Here is a 15,021-nt window from a genome sequence, read left to right as displayed (position 1 = left end):
TTTTGTTCTGTGAGATAATGTCCATCAGCAACGCTACTTTTTTGTGAAGTTTTAAGCATTTATGAATCACATAAAGCACATAAAGGATTCATAATTCATAAAAATACTGATAACTGACTGATATTATCTTACAGAACAAAATGTATAATATATTCTAAGCCTGTGTTAACCTCAGACCTTATTTTCAGCATTTATCCTAAAAACCCATTATTTCCCCATGAATTTCCCCATGCTGTGGGATTATTTAAGATACCGTTTGAAGAGGTAGCGTTTCAGATGGTTTTGGAAGATGGGCAGGGACTCTGTAGTCCTAGTTTCAGGGGAAAGCTGGTTCCACCATTGGAGTGCCAGGACAGAGAAGAGCTTGGACTGGGCTGAGCGGGAGCTGACCTCCCGTAGTGATGGGAGGGCCAAAAGACTAGAGACCAGTACTCGGGTTTGTAGTGTACGGTTTGAGCATAGCCTGAAGGTAAGGGAGGGGCAGTTCCTCTTGCTGCTCCGAAGGCAAGTACCATTGTCTTGTAGTGGATGAGAGCTTCGACTGGAAGCCAGTGGAGTGTGTGGAGGAGTGGGGTGACATGGGGCAACTTGGGAAGGTTGAACACCAGATGTTTAATTTCCATTTTTAGGGCAACAAAGTGGCGAGCTCTATTCCTATGTAAGAAATGAATGGGGAAAAGAATGGGGAGACAGTGGCAAGAAAGAGTATGTGAACCTTTTAGAATTACCTGGATTTCTGCATTAATTGGTCATACAATTTGATCTGATCTTGATTTAAGTCACGACAATAGACAAACACTGTCTGCTTAAACGAATAACTCACAAACAATTATACGTTTTCATGTCTTTATTGCACACACCATGTAAACATTCACAGTGCAGGGTGGTCCGTCTGATAAGGTAAGCTTTCCCACAATGTTATGGCTAGCGAAGTAGCTAGCTAGGACACCGGTACATACTGTTCTTCGCCCCTGTCTGTCCTTTGCCCACTGCTTTCTCACAGTGCTGGTAACGTTAAGGCTAGTGGTGGAAAAAGTATTCACTTATCAGTAAAGATACCTTAATAGAAAATGACTTAAGTCAAATTAAAAGTCCCCCAGTAAAATACAATTTGAGTAAAAGTCTAAAAGTATCTGGTTTTAAATGTACTCAAGTACAGTAGTGGAAAAAGTACTCAATTGTCATACTTGAGTAAAAGTACAACGCAAAATTATTAAGCAAACCAGATGACACGATTATCTTTTTTATTTTTTATTTATTCAGACGGGCACATTCCAACACTCAGACATAATTTACAAATGCACCATTTGTGTTTAGTAAGTCTGCCAGATCAGGGACAGTAGGGATAACAATGCGTTATATTGATATTTAATTGGACCATGATTCTTCCCTGCCAGAGCATTTGAAATGCAACGAGTACTTTTTGGTGTCACGGAAAATGTATGGGAGTAAAAATGACATATTATTTTAGGAATGCAGTGGAGTAAAAGTAAAAGTTGTAAAAAATATAAATAATAAAGTAATGTACAGATACAAAATATTACTTAAGTAGTACTTTAAAGTATTTTTAATTAAGTACCTTACACCATAGGTTACGGCGAGGGAAGTAGCTAGATTGCTAACTAGGTAGGACACGGTACACAGTGTCTTTCGCCCTCCGCCTGGTGAGCACTGCTTTCCCACAGTTCTGTTAACATTACGGCGAGGGAAGTAGCTAGTGTAGCCAACCCAACGTGCGTGGTACTACCCTCACCGTATTAGCCTCGTTATTGCTATTTTATTGTGTTACTATTTTTTTTAAACTCTGCATTTCACAGTTAGGCCTACACCTGTTGTATTCTGGGCATGTAACAAATAAAATTGGTAACTGCGGGAAAGCAGTGACACTGTGTACCGGTTTCCTAGCAAGCCAGCAGCTTCAATGGCAGTGGTCACGACATGCAGTGACCAGGGCCGGTGTTACGGGCCGACCTTAGGGGACATGGCCCTAGAGCTTGACATGGGAGTGAAAATAGATTATTGTCCCCTATTGCCCAGTCAAATATTTTCCCATTCTGTCCTGAACCCCGGAACTTTCATGTTCCGTCCTGATAAAAATCACTCCCGTCCCATGCTAATTTTTACACGCAGAAATCAGAAATAACTTCCTCTGTTAGCTGCTCGTCTGTCTGTCCACCGCTCTGTAATGGGAGTAGCCATACGTTCACGAGACAGTTGCCTGCCCTGTACGCACAACTGATAACAACCACATTACGAGATTTTGGCAATGAAGGCAGCCCTTCTAAATACCCAGAGTCAGATGAACTCTATTCCTCTCTTGAAAGCATCATCATTTAGTGACATACAGTATGTTGGCATCTGAGGTAAAGTAGTGGTCATGGCATCTGAGGTAAAGTAGTGGTCATGGCATCTGAGGTAAAGTAGTGGTCATGGCATCTGAGGTAAAGTAGTGGTCATGGCATCTGAGGTAAAGTAGTGGTCATGGCATCTGAGGTAAAGTAGTGGTCATGGCATCTGAGGTAAAGTAGTGGTCATGGCATCTGAGGTAAAGTAGTGGTCATGGCATCTGAGTTAAATCTGAGTTAAAGTAGTGGTCATGGCATCTGAGTTAAAGTAGTGGTCATGGCATCTGAGAGTGGTAAAGTAGTGTAGTGGTCATGGCATCTGAGATAAAGTAGTGGTCATGGCATCTGAGATAAAGTAGTGGTCATGGCATCTGAGATAAAGTAGTGGTCATGGCATCTGTCATGGCATCTGAGGTAAAGTAGTGGTCATGGCATCTGAGGTAGGTAGTGGTCATGGCATCTGAGTTAAAGTAGTGGTCATGGCATCTGAGGTAAAGTAGTGGTCATGGCATCTGAGTTAAAGTAGTGGCCATGGCATCTGAGGTAAAGTAGTGGTCATGGCATCTGAGTTAAAGTAGTGGTCATGGCATCTGAGGTAAAGTAGTGGTCATGGCATCTGAGTTAAACTAGTGGTCATGGCATCTGAGGTAAAGTAGTGGTCATGGCATCTGAGATAAAGTGGTGGTCATGGCATCTGAGGTAAAGTAGTGGTCATGGCATCTGAGTTAAAGTAGTGGTCATGGCATCTGAGGTAAAGTAGTGGTCATGGCATCTGAGTTAAAGTAGTGGTCATGGCATCTGAGGTAAAGTAGTGGTCATGGCATCTGAGTTAAAGTAGTGGTCATGGCATCTGAGGTAAAGTAGTGGTCATGGCATCTGAGATAAAGTAGTGGTCTGGCATCTGAGTTAAAGTAGTGGTCATGGCAACTGAGGTAAGGTAGTGGTCATGGCATCTGAGATAAAGTAGTGGTCTGGCATCTGAGATAAAGTAGTGGTCATGGCATCTGAGGTAAAGTAGTGGTCATGGCATCTGAGGTAAAGTAGTGGTCATGGCATCTGAATTAAAGTAGTGGTCATGGCATCTGAGGTAAAGTAGTGGTCATGGCATCTGAGATAAAGTAGTGGTCTGGCATCTGAGATAAAGTAGTGGTCATGGCATCTGAGATAAAGTGGTGGTCATGGCATCTGATGTAAAGTAGTGGTCATGGCATCTGAGATAAAGTGGTGGTCTGGCATCTGAGGTAAAGTAGTGGTCATGGCATCTGAGGTAAAGTAGTGGTCATGGCATCTGAGATAAAGTAGTGGTCATGGCATCTGAGATAAAGTGGTGGTCTGGCATGAGTTAAAGTAGTGGTCATGGCATCTGAGTTAAAGTAGTGGTCATGGCATCTGAGGTAAAGTAGTGGTCATGGCATCTGAGTTAAACTAGTGGTCATGGCATCTGAGGTAAAGTAGTGGTCATGGCATCTGAGATAAAGTGGTGGTCATGGCATCTGAGGTAAAGTAGTGGTCATGGCATCTGAGGTAAGGTAGTGGTCATGGCATCTGAGTTAAAGTAGTGGTCATGGCATCTGAGGTAAAGTAGTGGTCATGGCATCTGAGTTAAAGTAGTGGCCATGGCATCTGAGTTAAAGTAGTGATCATGGCATCTGAGGTAAAGTAGTGGTCATGGCATCTGAGTTAAACTAGTGGTCATGGCATCTGAGGTAAAGTAGTGTTCATGGCATCTGAGATAAAGTGGTGGTCATGGCATCTGAGGTAAAGTAGTGATCATGGCATCTGAGTTAAAGTAGTGGTCATGGCATCTGAGGTAAAGTAGTGGTCATGGCATCTGAGTTAAAGTAGTGGTCATGGCATCTGAGGTAAAGTAGTGGTCATGGCATCTGAGTTAAAGTAGTGGTCATGGCATCTGAGTTAAAGTAGTGGTCATGGCATCTGAGGTAAAGTAGTGGTCATGGCATCTGAGTTAAACTAGTGGTCTGGCATCTGAGATAAAGTAGTGGTCATGGCATCTGAGATAAAGTAGTGGTCATGGCATCTGAGATAAAGTGGTGGTCATGGCATCTGAGGTAAAGTAGTGGTCATGGCATCTGAGGTAAGGTAGTGGTCATGGCATCTGAGTTAAAGTAGTGGTCATGGCATCTGAGGTAAAGTAGTGGTCATGGCATCTGAGTTAAAGTAGTGGCCATGGCATCTGAGGTAAAGTAGTGGTCATGGCATCTGAGTTAAAGTAGTGGTCATGGCATCTGAGGTAAAGTAGTGGTCATGGCATCTGAGTTAAACTAGTGGTCATGGCATCTGAGGTAAAGTAGTGGTCATGGCATCTGAGATAAAGTGGTGGTCATGGCATCTGAGGTAAAGTAGTGGTCATGGCATCTGAGTTAAAGTAGTGGTCATGGCATCTGAGGTAAAGTAGTGGTCATGGCATCTGAGTTAAAGTAGTGGTCATGGCATCTGAGGTAAAGTAGTGGTCATGGCATCTGAGTTAAAGTAGTGGTCATGGCATCTGAGGTAAAGTAGTGGTCATGGCATCTGAGATAAAGTAGTGGTCTGGCATCTGAGTTAAAGTAGTGGTCATGGCATCTGAGGTAAAGTAGTGGTCATGGCATCTGAGATAAAGTAGTGGTCTGGCATCTGAGATAAAGTAGTGGTCATGGCATCTGAGGTAAAGTAGTGGTCATGGCATCTGAGGTAAAGTAGTGGTCATGGCATCTGAATTAAAGTAGTGGTCATGGCATCTGAGGTAAAGTAGTGGTCATGGCATCTGAGATAAAGTAGTGGTCTGGCATCTGAGATAAAGTAGTGGTCATGGCATCTGAGATAAAGTGGTGGTCATGGCATCTGATGTAAAGTAGTGGTCATGGCATCTGAGATAAAGTAGTGGTCATGGCATCTGAGAGGTAAAGTAGTGGTCATGGCATCTGAGTTAAAGTAGTGGTCATGGCATCTGAGATAAAGTAGTGGTCATGGCATCTGAGATAAAGTAGTGGTCTGGCATCTGAGTTAAAGTAGTGGTCATGGCATCTGAGTTAAAGTAGTGGTCATGGCATCTGAGGTTAAAGTAGTGGTCATGGCATCTGAGTTAAAGTAGTGGTCATGGCATCTGAGGTAAAGTAGTGGTCATGGCATCTGAGATAAAGTGGTGGTCATGGCATCTGAGGTAAAGTAGTGGTCATGGCATCTGAGGTAAGGTAGTGGTCATGGCATCTGAGTTAAAGTAGTGGTCATGGCATCTGAGGTAAAGTAGTGGTCATGGCATCTGAGTTAAAGTAGTGGCCATGGCATCTGAGTTAAAGTAGTGGTCATGGCATCTGAGGTAAAGTAGTGGTCATGGCATCTGAGATAAAGTAGTGGTCTGGCATCTGAGATAAAGTAGTGGTCATGGCATCTGAGATAAAGTGATGGTCATGGCATCTGATGTAAAGTAGTGGTCATGGCATCTGAGATAAAGTGGTGGTCTGGCATCTGAGGTAAAGTAGTGGTCATGGCATCTGAGGTAAAGTAGTGGTCATGGCATCTGAGATAAAGTAGTGGTCATGGCATCTGAGATAAAGTGGTGGTCTGGCATGAGTTAAAGTAGTGGTCATGGCATCTGAGATAAAGTGGTGGTCATGGCATCTGAGGTAAAGTAGTGGTCATGGCATCTGAGATAAAGTGGTGGTCTGGCATCTGAGGTAAAGTAGTGGTCATGGCATCTGAGGTAAAGTAGTGGTCATGGCATCTGAGTTAAAGTAGTGGTCATGGCTACAACTGGAGCGAGGCGCGAGCCGACAGAATAGTAATTTCATTTTTTAAATATCTTTTAATTAAGTAAACTATATTAGGCCTTCACACAGTTTTCTTTTTTTTCTGAAATGCTCCACACATTACATATTTCTAACCTACCCCCCCCCACCCCCAAAAAACGATGTGTATAACTATTCCTTTACTGCCGTTCCTGTGGACTGTTGATCCTGTCGCGTCCTATCGCACACTTGACTCCAGAACAAACCTGGGCAACTCCAGTCCTCGGGGGTTGGTGTTACACTTTTCCCCCGTCCCTAGCAAACACACCTGCTTTTATACTAATTGCATTTTTATTTGAAGATCATGATTAGTTGATTATTGGAGTCAGGAGTGTTAGCTGGGGCTAGGGAAAAAAGTGTGACACCAATCAGGCCCCCGAGGACTGGAGTTGCTCAGGCCTGCTCTAGAACTTGACTACCATTCCTACTGGAATCCCGTAGGACCCGCAAGAACCATGGGAATCCTGTTCCCGTGTCAACCTCTAGCCCACCCTACCATACCTCTTTGCTCGTCCGAATAACATATTTAAATATTGATAATTTCTTTGACCAAGTCACACACTGACAGAAAGATGCATCAATCTCAGATAAAGCATCTGAGCGAGCGAAACAGTGCCCCTCTGTCTCAGTACGTGTAGCTCACGTATCTGATGCTGTCTGGACAAAAAGAGTAGGGCATGTCACAATCATTTTGACCAGACAGCATCAGATACATTGGTTACATAAAGTAAGACAGAGAGGCACTGTTTCGCTCGCTTGGATGCTTTATCAAATCAAATTGTATTTGTCACGAGCTCCAAATACAACAGTTGTAGACCTTACCGTGAAATGCTTACTTACAAGCACTTAACCAACAATGCAAATCAAGAAAATATTTACTACATAAACTAAAGTATAAATAGTCAAATAAAAATACAAAGTAGCACAATAAAAATAACATATATATATACAGGGGGTACCGATACCGAGTCAATGTACGGGGGTACAGGTTAGTCAAGTTATTTTATACATGTAGGTAGGAGTAAAGTGACTGTGCATAGATAATAAACAGCAGCAGTGTACAAATAAAGTGGTGAGAGGGGCGTGTCAATGTAAATAATCTGGTGGCCATTTGATTAGTTGTTCAGTAGTCTTATGGCTTGGAGGTAGAAGCTGTTAAGGAGCCTTTTGGTCCTAGACTTGTCGCTCTGGTACTGCTCTCCATGCGGTAGCAGAGAGAACAATCTATGACTTGAGTGACTGGAGTCTTTGAAAATTGTTTGGGCCTTCCTCTGACATCGCCTAGTATATAGTACCTGGGATGTCAGGAAGCTTGGCCCCAGTGATGTACTAGGCGGTATGCACTACCCTCTGTAGCGCCTTACGGTTAGATGCCGAGCAGTTGCCATACCAGATTACTTGTTGGTTATCACTGCATTGTCGGAACTAGAAGCACAAGCATTTCGCTACACTCGCATTAACATCTGCTAACCATGTGTATGTGACAAATAAAATTTGATTTGATTTGATTTGATTTGATGCAACCAGTCTTCTGAGATTGATGTGTCTTTCTGTCTGCGCTTTCTGTCAAATAAATGATCAATATTGAAATATTTTATTCAGACGGGCTAAGAGGTATGGTGGGGCGGGCTAGAGGTTGACACAGGAACAGGACTTTCTCCGGTGATATAGTCACTTGCGAATTGAAGGGAAGTTGGCGGGTGCACAATGCACTGTTAGGATGTTAGGATGCTGGAATTATTTTGGATGAAAGTGTGAAGGTAACCCTCTTTTTGAAGTGAATGTTTGACAATCAGGTGAAAACATCTTGACTGGTTGTATTCATGTCCCAGTAGCCCTTTCCTACAGTCAAATGACCTGATGGGTGAGATGGGTGGGATGTTAATGGGTGGGATGTTAATATTCATTCATATTCATTCATATTTTTCATAATTAATAAACTTGTCTTTTTTTTACGTCAAAAATCCAATGTTTCTATTTCCAACAGTTTTGTTATATTTCAGTCTTCATAAACAATCATAAACAATGATGTTTATTAAGTGTAATATTGCATTGCAAACTCAAAATGCAATACATTTTAACTCTATATCTGACATGGTACAGGTGTCATCTTTCATTTAAGCGCATAACCATGTGTGTGAGGTGTATACTTTTGTTTCAAAGTAGATCTACCAAGAAACACTCTATGTGACCCTGATTTAGCCCACTGCAATAAAAGGTTAAAAGACAATACATGTTTACAGTTAAATTATACATCTTTACAATAAAACCAATCAAATAAAAACACAATCAAATGCCAGTCCAACTGATTCATTTTGGCACCAGTCCTGGAAGTGGCGCTTAGTCGGCGCGGCATGGAGCAGCCGCGGTCCGCAGATAGACCCTACACATTTTGGCTTCAGAATCACAGAACTAATCGCAGGCTTTGCCCGTGCTATGTTGTATAGTGGAGGGGTGAAATAATTGTTTTTACTCAATATGTTTTTTATGTATGGTGGCAACTATTTTATAAAAGCAATAATGTCCTCGAACCCAGGAATGATTGAGAATAACACCCTCCTAAGGGCTGTTTCCCTGGTCCTTGGCTTCACCTCGGGAGCTATTCACACAATAATTCCTGGGTTCTTATGCCTTATTGCCTAATTAAGCAGAAGTCCGAGAGTTTGGCTGGAGTAGTGACATTACATGAGATGTCTCAGAAATTAGTTTATTTATGAGCTGAAATGCCATGGGGGAAAAAATCAGCAAAAATGTGAGAGAGGTTTAAGTGATACTGTATATCGGTCTGGGATGTCTTTCTGCTCCATGTTATTCTTTGTGTGTATGTTTCCTTGTTTTCATTTCCAATTTCAGAATGTTTTCCTAGCGCTCTCGCCCCCCCCTGTTAACAAAGGGCAGTCCTTGACAACCAAGGCTATTTAAACGTTGGAGAATAGCAGTGTGGCTGAAAGAGTGAAATTGAAGGCTGTCACCCCAGTAGGGCGACAACACTTTATCATCGCACACATCTACAGTATGTTTCCTACACACGGAAATACTGTGGAGAAGCCTCTGTCTGATACCGTATGTTGTCATAGTACAGTTTCAACTACAACGTACACTGAGTACACCAAAAATTAGGAACGCCTTCCTAATATTGAGTTGCACCCCCCGTTCTAGCTCCAAGGCCACGACTCCACACGTTATTGGTGCACGGGCCAGCTGTTTGTTCACTCGCACCCGCCCACAATTGCTAATAACCCATACGCAACTGCCCGACCATACACTGAGTGTGCAAAACATTGTACACATTGTACACCCGCCCCATCCTTTGCCCTCAGAACAGCCCCAATTCATCAGGGCATGGACACTACAAGATCTTCGAAAGCGTTCCACAGGGATGCTCGCTCATGTGGACTCCAATGCTACCCACAGTTGTGTCAAGATGGCTGTATGCCCTTTGGGTGGTGGACCATTCGTGATTTAACACTGGAAAATGTTGAGCGTGAAAAACCCAGCAGCGTTGCCGTTCTCGACACAAACCGCTGTGCCTGGCACCTACTACGATACCCTGTTCAAAGGCACTTACATATTTGTTCTTGCCCATTCACCCTCTGAATCGTACACACGTCTCAATTGTCTCATCTACACTGATTGAAGTGGATTTAACCAGTGACATTAATAAGGGATCATAACTTTCACCTGGATTCACCTGGTCAGTCTACTCTATGCCATGGAAACAGCAGGTGTTCTTAATGTTTTGTGTACTCAGGGTACTTGTATGGGCCATTATACAAGGACATCTGTATTGTATAATGGCACACGATGATGGTGACAGTGCACAGGTAATGAGTCTTTGGGTCACACAACACAACATTGACATGCTAATATATTGCCTATATTTCATAAGCTGAAATGCCCTGCGTCACAGAGACAAAGAAAAGGTCTTGTTGGTACATGTCAGAGACACCAAGGAAAGTGCCTACTCCAGTACAGGGGGGGAGATGAATAATGAGGATGGGAGACGGCGACAGAAACAAATTGGCCACTGAGGGAGCTGAAGGTCAGAGGACCCCGAGTCTTTACTCAGCCCCTCCGCCTGGGGGTAGTAGTGTTGTAGACTGGGAACTCCATGCTCTCCATCAGTGGTCTCCTGTGTCTCCCATGTAATTACATCACACAAGCATACTGTTGAAACTTTCCAATTAGCCAAATGTCATGAGTCATGAATGAGCTATTCTAGCTCCAAGGCTATGGCTCCATGGAATCATATTTCAAAGGTTTTGTCCGCACGTAAGTGGTGCGCTGCTCAGCTGTTTGTTCACCAGCACCCGCCCACAATTGCTAATAACCCATCCGCAACTGCCCGATTATACGCCGACTGTACAAAACATTAAGAACACCGTCCTAATATTGAGTTGCACACCCGATCTCAGAACAGCCTCAATTCGTCGGGGCATGGACTCTAATAGGTGTTGAAAGCGTTCCACAGGGATCCTGGCCCATGTGGACTTCAATGCTTCCCACAGTTGTGTCAAGTTGGCTGAATGTCCCCTTGGGTGGTGGACCATTCTTGAAATATATGGGAAACTGTTGAGCGTGAAAAACCCAGCAGTGTTGCCGTTCTTGACACAAACCGGTGTGCCTGGCACTTACTACCATACCCTGTTCAAAGGCACTTACTACCATACCCTGTTCAAAGGCACTTACTACCATACCCTGTTCAAAGGCACCTACTACCATACCCTGTTCAAAGGCACTTACATATTTGTTCTTGCCCATTCACCCTCTGAATGGCACACATGCACAATCCATGTCTCAATTGTCTCAAGGCTTAAAAATCCTTCTTTAACCCGTCTCCTCCCCTTCATCTACACTGATTTTAGTGGACGTAACAAGTCACATCAATAAGGGATCGTAGCTTTCACCTGGATTCACCTGGTCATTCTATGTCATGGAAAAAGAAGGTGTTCGTCATGTTTCGTACACTCATTGTATGTGATAAAGTGATAAAGATTTCCTTTGCCAAATTTCCAAATTACATCAGTTTGACCGGATGCAAATAAATCAAATCTGTGAAAATGACCCAACATGTTTCTGATATGATTTCAGTTTGGCTGATGTGGTTGAAATACTAGCAGCTTTCATGATGCCGATAAAGATAGCACCTCAACAGATGATATCTAACTGCACATTCGGCATTCTCTCAAGATGCTGAAAGTCATAAGTCCTATTTCTCCACTCCTGTACCCGAGTAAAAATGTAGCATATCATTTGGTGTGTCATTTTACTGCAAGAAAATGAATGAATTCTGCAAGAGTTAATATTAAGGGATAATATTAAGAAGTTCTAGACCTACAGTCTATAGTGTCCAGATTTCTGTTTTCGTTGAACCCATCTGAACAGTAGGCTACAGTTCCCTTGACATGCCATAGGCCTATTTGAAGTCCCCGTCTTGTGACTGTGGAATTTGTATAGCGCCTCACAATCATCACACATAACATAGCCTGCCATCATCCTCTTTTACAACTTCACCAAATCTTTCTCAAACATGACTTTTCTGGCCCTCCCTTCTCTTTCTTTCCAACTCTCCAATTCACAGCTTTTCTTTTATTGAATTAAATTCCAACATTGTCATTTTTGCCTCCGTGGATCGACGTGAACTTTTTCTGCCCGATTGACAAAGAAAATAAAGATAAAACCCCGAGTAGGTGTTCTAAAACGCTCGACTGGTAGTGTATAACACGATTAAATAAAACTCCTCCCTCTTTCCTGCAATCTTCCTTATCTTTGGTTATGTTACCCTGGCCGTTGCTTCCTCTGCCTCTTTTCCAGTTGAAAGTTTTGGTACATTCATTCCAGCAACATAGCACACTGCATCCCAGTGCTGGTTTACCTCTGAAGCTACGCATGGTTGGTAATGGTGGGTCCCTGGATGCGAGACAAGATGTAGCTGGATGTAGTGAAAATAAGCATGTGAAAAATAAACATCTGGGCAAGAAATGTCACATGGGGAAGGAAAAACACTTGAAAAATGTACATGTGAAACTTCACACGTATCTAAAAGCCACGTCTGACTCGTGAAACTTGCAACAAGAAAACCAATTTGAAAACCACGTTTTTTAATGTTTTTTTTTCACATTTTCTTTTAGAAGTGATACATTATTCCTACCGTATCTGTCATCAGAGTTGTGTTGCTCTCTGATTGGCCAGTAAGAACAGCCAAGCCTAGCCCAGGGAGATGTATGTGACAGAGGCTGGAGCCAACAGTGGTTTGAACATTTGCAGTACTAATGTGATCTCATACAGCAGTTGTTTCATTAGGTGTAGTGAGTACAGTATATGACGAATGGAGATGAAAGGCATGGATTCCCCAGGAAAAGCCACCATAACTCTTTAAATCAATACAATTGCATTTCTGTATGGTCTGAATGGACGAAATGTCTGAAATGTAATCATCACTGAATTTACAAAAGTCCACAAAGACGACGGAAAATAACTCGAAAAAAGGAGAGAATCATCATCGTCATCCTCACCATCTGTCGTTGTATCCTGATATCCCCAAATTGCCAATGCTAGAGTTGCGTTATGGATGATCAGCCTCTTGAGTGTTCACCCTGTATTGTCTTGGTAAATGGATGGCTAACATTTCCTCCAGTAAGTAAATGTGTTCTGGTGCAGGAACAGGGAGGGGAGACTGAAGGGATAGATGCATCAAAAAGTTGCCATCATTCTTTTATTTTCCCATTAGCTCTGACTAAGACTGATTTAACACGGAGACGCTTGAGAGAGGGAGACCGAGTATCGTTCTTCATGTGCACCTCGTCTCTGATTCTGTTAAGTGTGTATTCTGCTAACGTGCTACTTATGAGTGCATGCACATAATGCCCTAATGGGGGAAATCAGTTAACATTTCTCACATGAGGAGAATGCTTTGCGCCATCAACTCACATGCACAGCACAGAGACTCATGGTTGATTCCACATACACGTTTTATTTGCATCGTAGGGTTGAAAAATGAACGGCCACACTGTACGTGCCTGAGTATTTCTGAGGGCAGACCGGATCTGGCAGGTACAGAGTCTTTACAGGTGAAGCCAATACAAAGAACAACCAGAAAGGAACAAAGAAGTGAATCAAAACACTGCATTGTGAAGCTAGCAACCAGCTGCCCTCCGTGACTGGTTACAGCGTTGAGGATATGCTGATTAAGCGAGGGGCTCACTATTCCTCACTAACCCTGATGAGTGTCACCAGTGTGTTGCCAAGGTCGTAGATAGGGGCCACATTATACTGCACCGGTAGGATTAAAAAACAGACGGCCATCATATCTATGATGGGTGTATTATTCGAATCTAATTGCATATTGTTGTTAATCATGTTTACCAGTCACTGACAGCTATGAAAACCCAGTCTGGGATTAGCTAGTCGTCTCAAGGCCAACATCTCTTTATCTTACTTTGTTCCCATGGGCAACACTGACAGAGACCATCTGTGCACACAGCTGTCCCCACCTGACCACACCTGAGTGGCGCTCAGTTGGCCCAACGCCTCCGTATCAACAACTTGCTGCCGCCCTTCGCCTCTGCCCTTTGCATCTACGCTTTAAATGTTACACGTAGATGGTTTCACCTTTTATCGATTATTCTGAACAGTCATTCATTTTTGGAATCCAAGTACCGCTGCCTCACTGTCATGGGAATATACTGTATGGGAAACAGACTGCCAAGCAGTACAATGCACACTGGCCAGATCATCCTCACAAACCACCGCAGATGTCAACAAGAAGAAGAAAAAAAACATCATATCTTAACGTTTTCTATGTGGCCGTTTTTTTTTTTTTTGAAACATTATATCTCTCAATACATCTGTGTCTCTGAAAAGCATGTTCTGTCATATATTATCTATTAGGTTCTATTATAGACACTCCTCCGCTTCATTCTTCTTTCAGCTCAGCTGATGACTTTGTGCTTATTATCACCCAACGCTCTGTGCAAAGTAAACAATACAGCAGTTTCATCAAAATAAAATCATTATTTCAAGCATTTATGAAAAACGAATGTGGCACCACAAGTCCATCAACTCACAATGTAAAATTACAAGTAAAAGAGACAACTTCAATGTCAGATTTTGGCTTGCATAGCGAAGCAAAACAAGAGAAAAACTGAAAATACAAAACCTATTTACAAAGAAATGCAAGTCCTTTCACTTTCTTGAGTCAATAGCTTAACTGTAGTGATTTTACTTCATTAATGTAGAGTGACTTACTGTACATCTTGTGACATGAAACAGGAGGGGCAAGTGACATACAGAATATTATATTGGAAGGAAGGATGAAAGTAACACTGTAAAAAGAACACTGTGAGACGTGTCTGTGTGTCTGTACATCACATTTACAGCTCAGCGTTTCCCTCACACTCTTTCCACTTCCTGACATTTCTCCATCCTCCGTCCTGTAGCATTTGGAGAGAGGAAATCTCATTGCACTTATAGACAGGCAGCACTGGAGGGTCCGATTCATCACAAAGACTCTGCAAGAGAAAGACACAGAGATCCGAAATCAAAGTGTCAATCTCAGGTGATCATTTATCACAAATTCCTCACTTAATGTGGCACCACAAGTCCATCAACTCACAATGTAAAATTACAAGTGAAAGAGACAACTTCAATGTCAGATTTTGGCTTGCATAGCGAAGCAAAACAAGAGAAAAACTGAAAATAAGTCCTTTCACTTTCATGAGTCAATAGCTTAACTGTAGTAATTTTACTTCATTAATGTAGAGTGACTTACTGTACATCTTGTGACATGAAACAGGAGGGGCAAGTGACATGCAGAATATTATATTGGAAGGAAGGATGAAAGTAACACTGTAAAAAGAACACTGTCAGACGTGTCTGTGTGTCTGTACATC

This window comes from Oncorhynchus gorbuscha, linkage group LG02, assembly GCF_021184085.1.
Source record: "Oncorhynchus gorbuscha isolate QuinsamMale2020 ecotype Even-year linkage group LG02, OgorEven_v1.0, whole genome shotgun sequence".
NCBI lineage: Eukaryota > Metazoa > Chordata > Actinopteri > Salmoniformes > Salmonidae > Oncorhynchus > Oncorhynchus gorbuscha.
The sequence above is the reverse complement of the archived record's forward strand: the minus strand, read 5'-3'. Positions refer to the sequence as shown.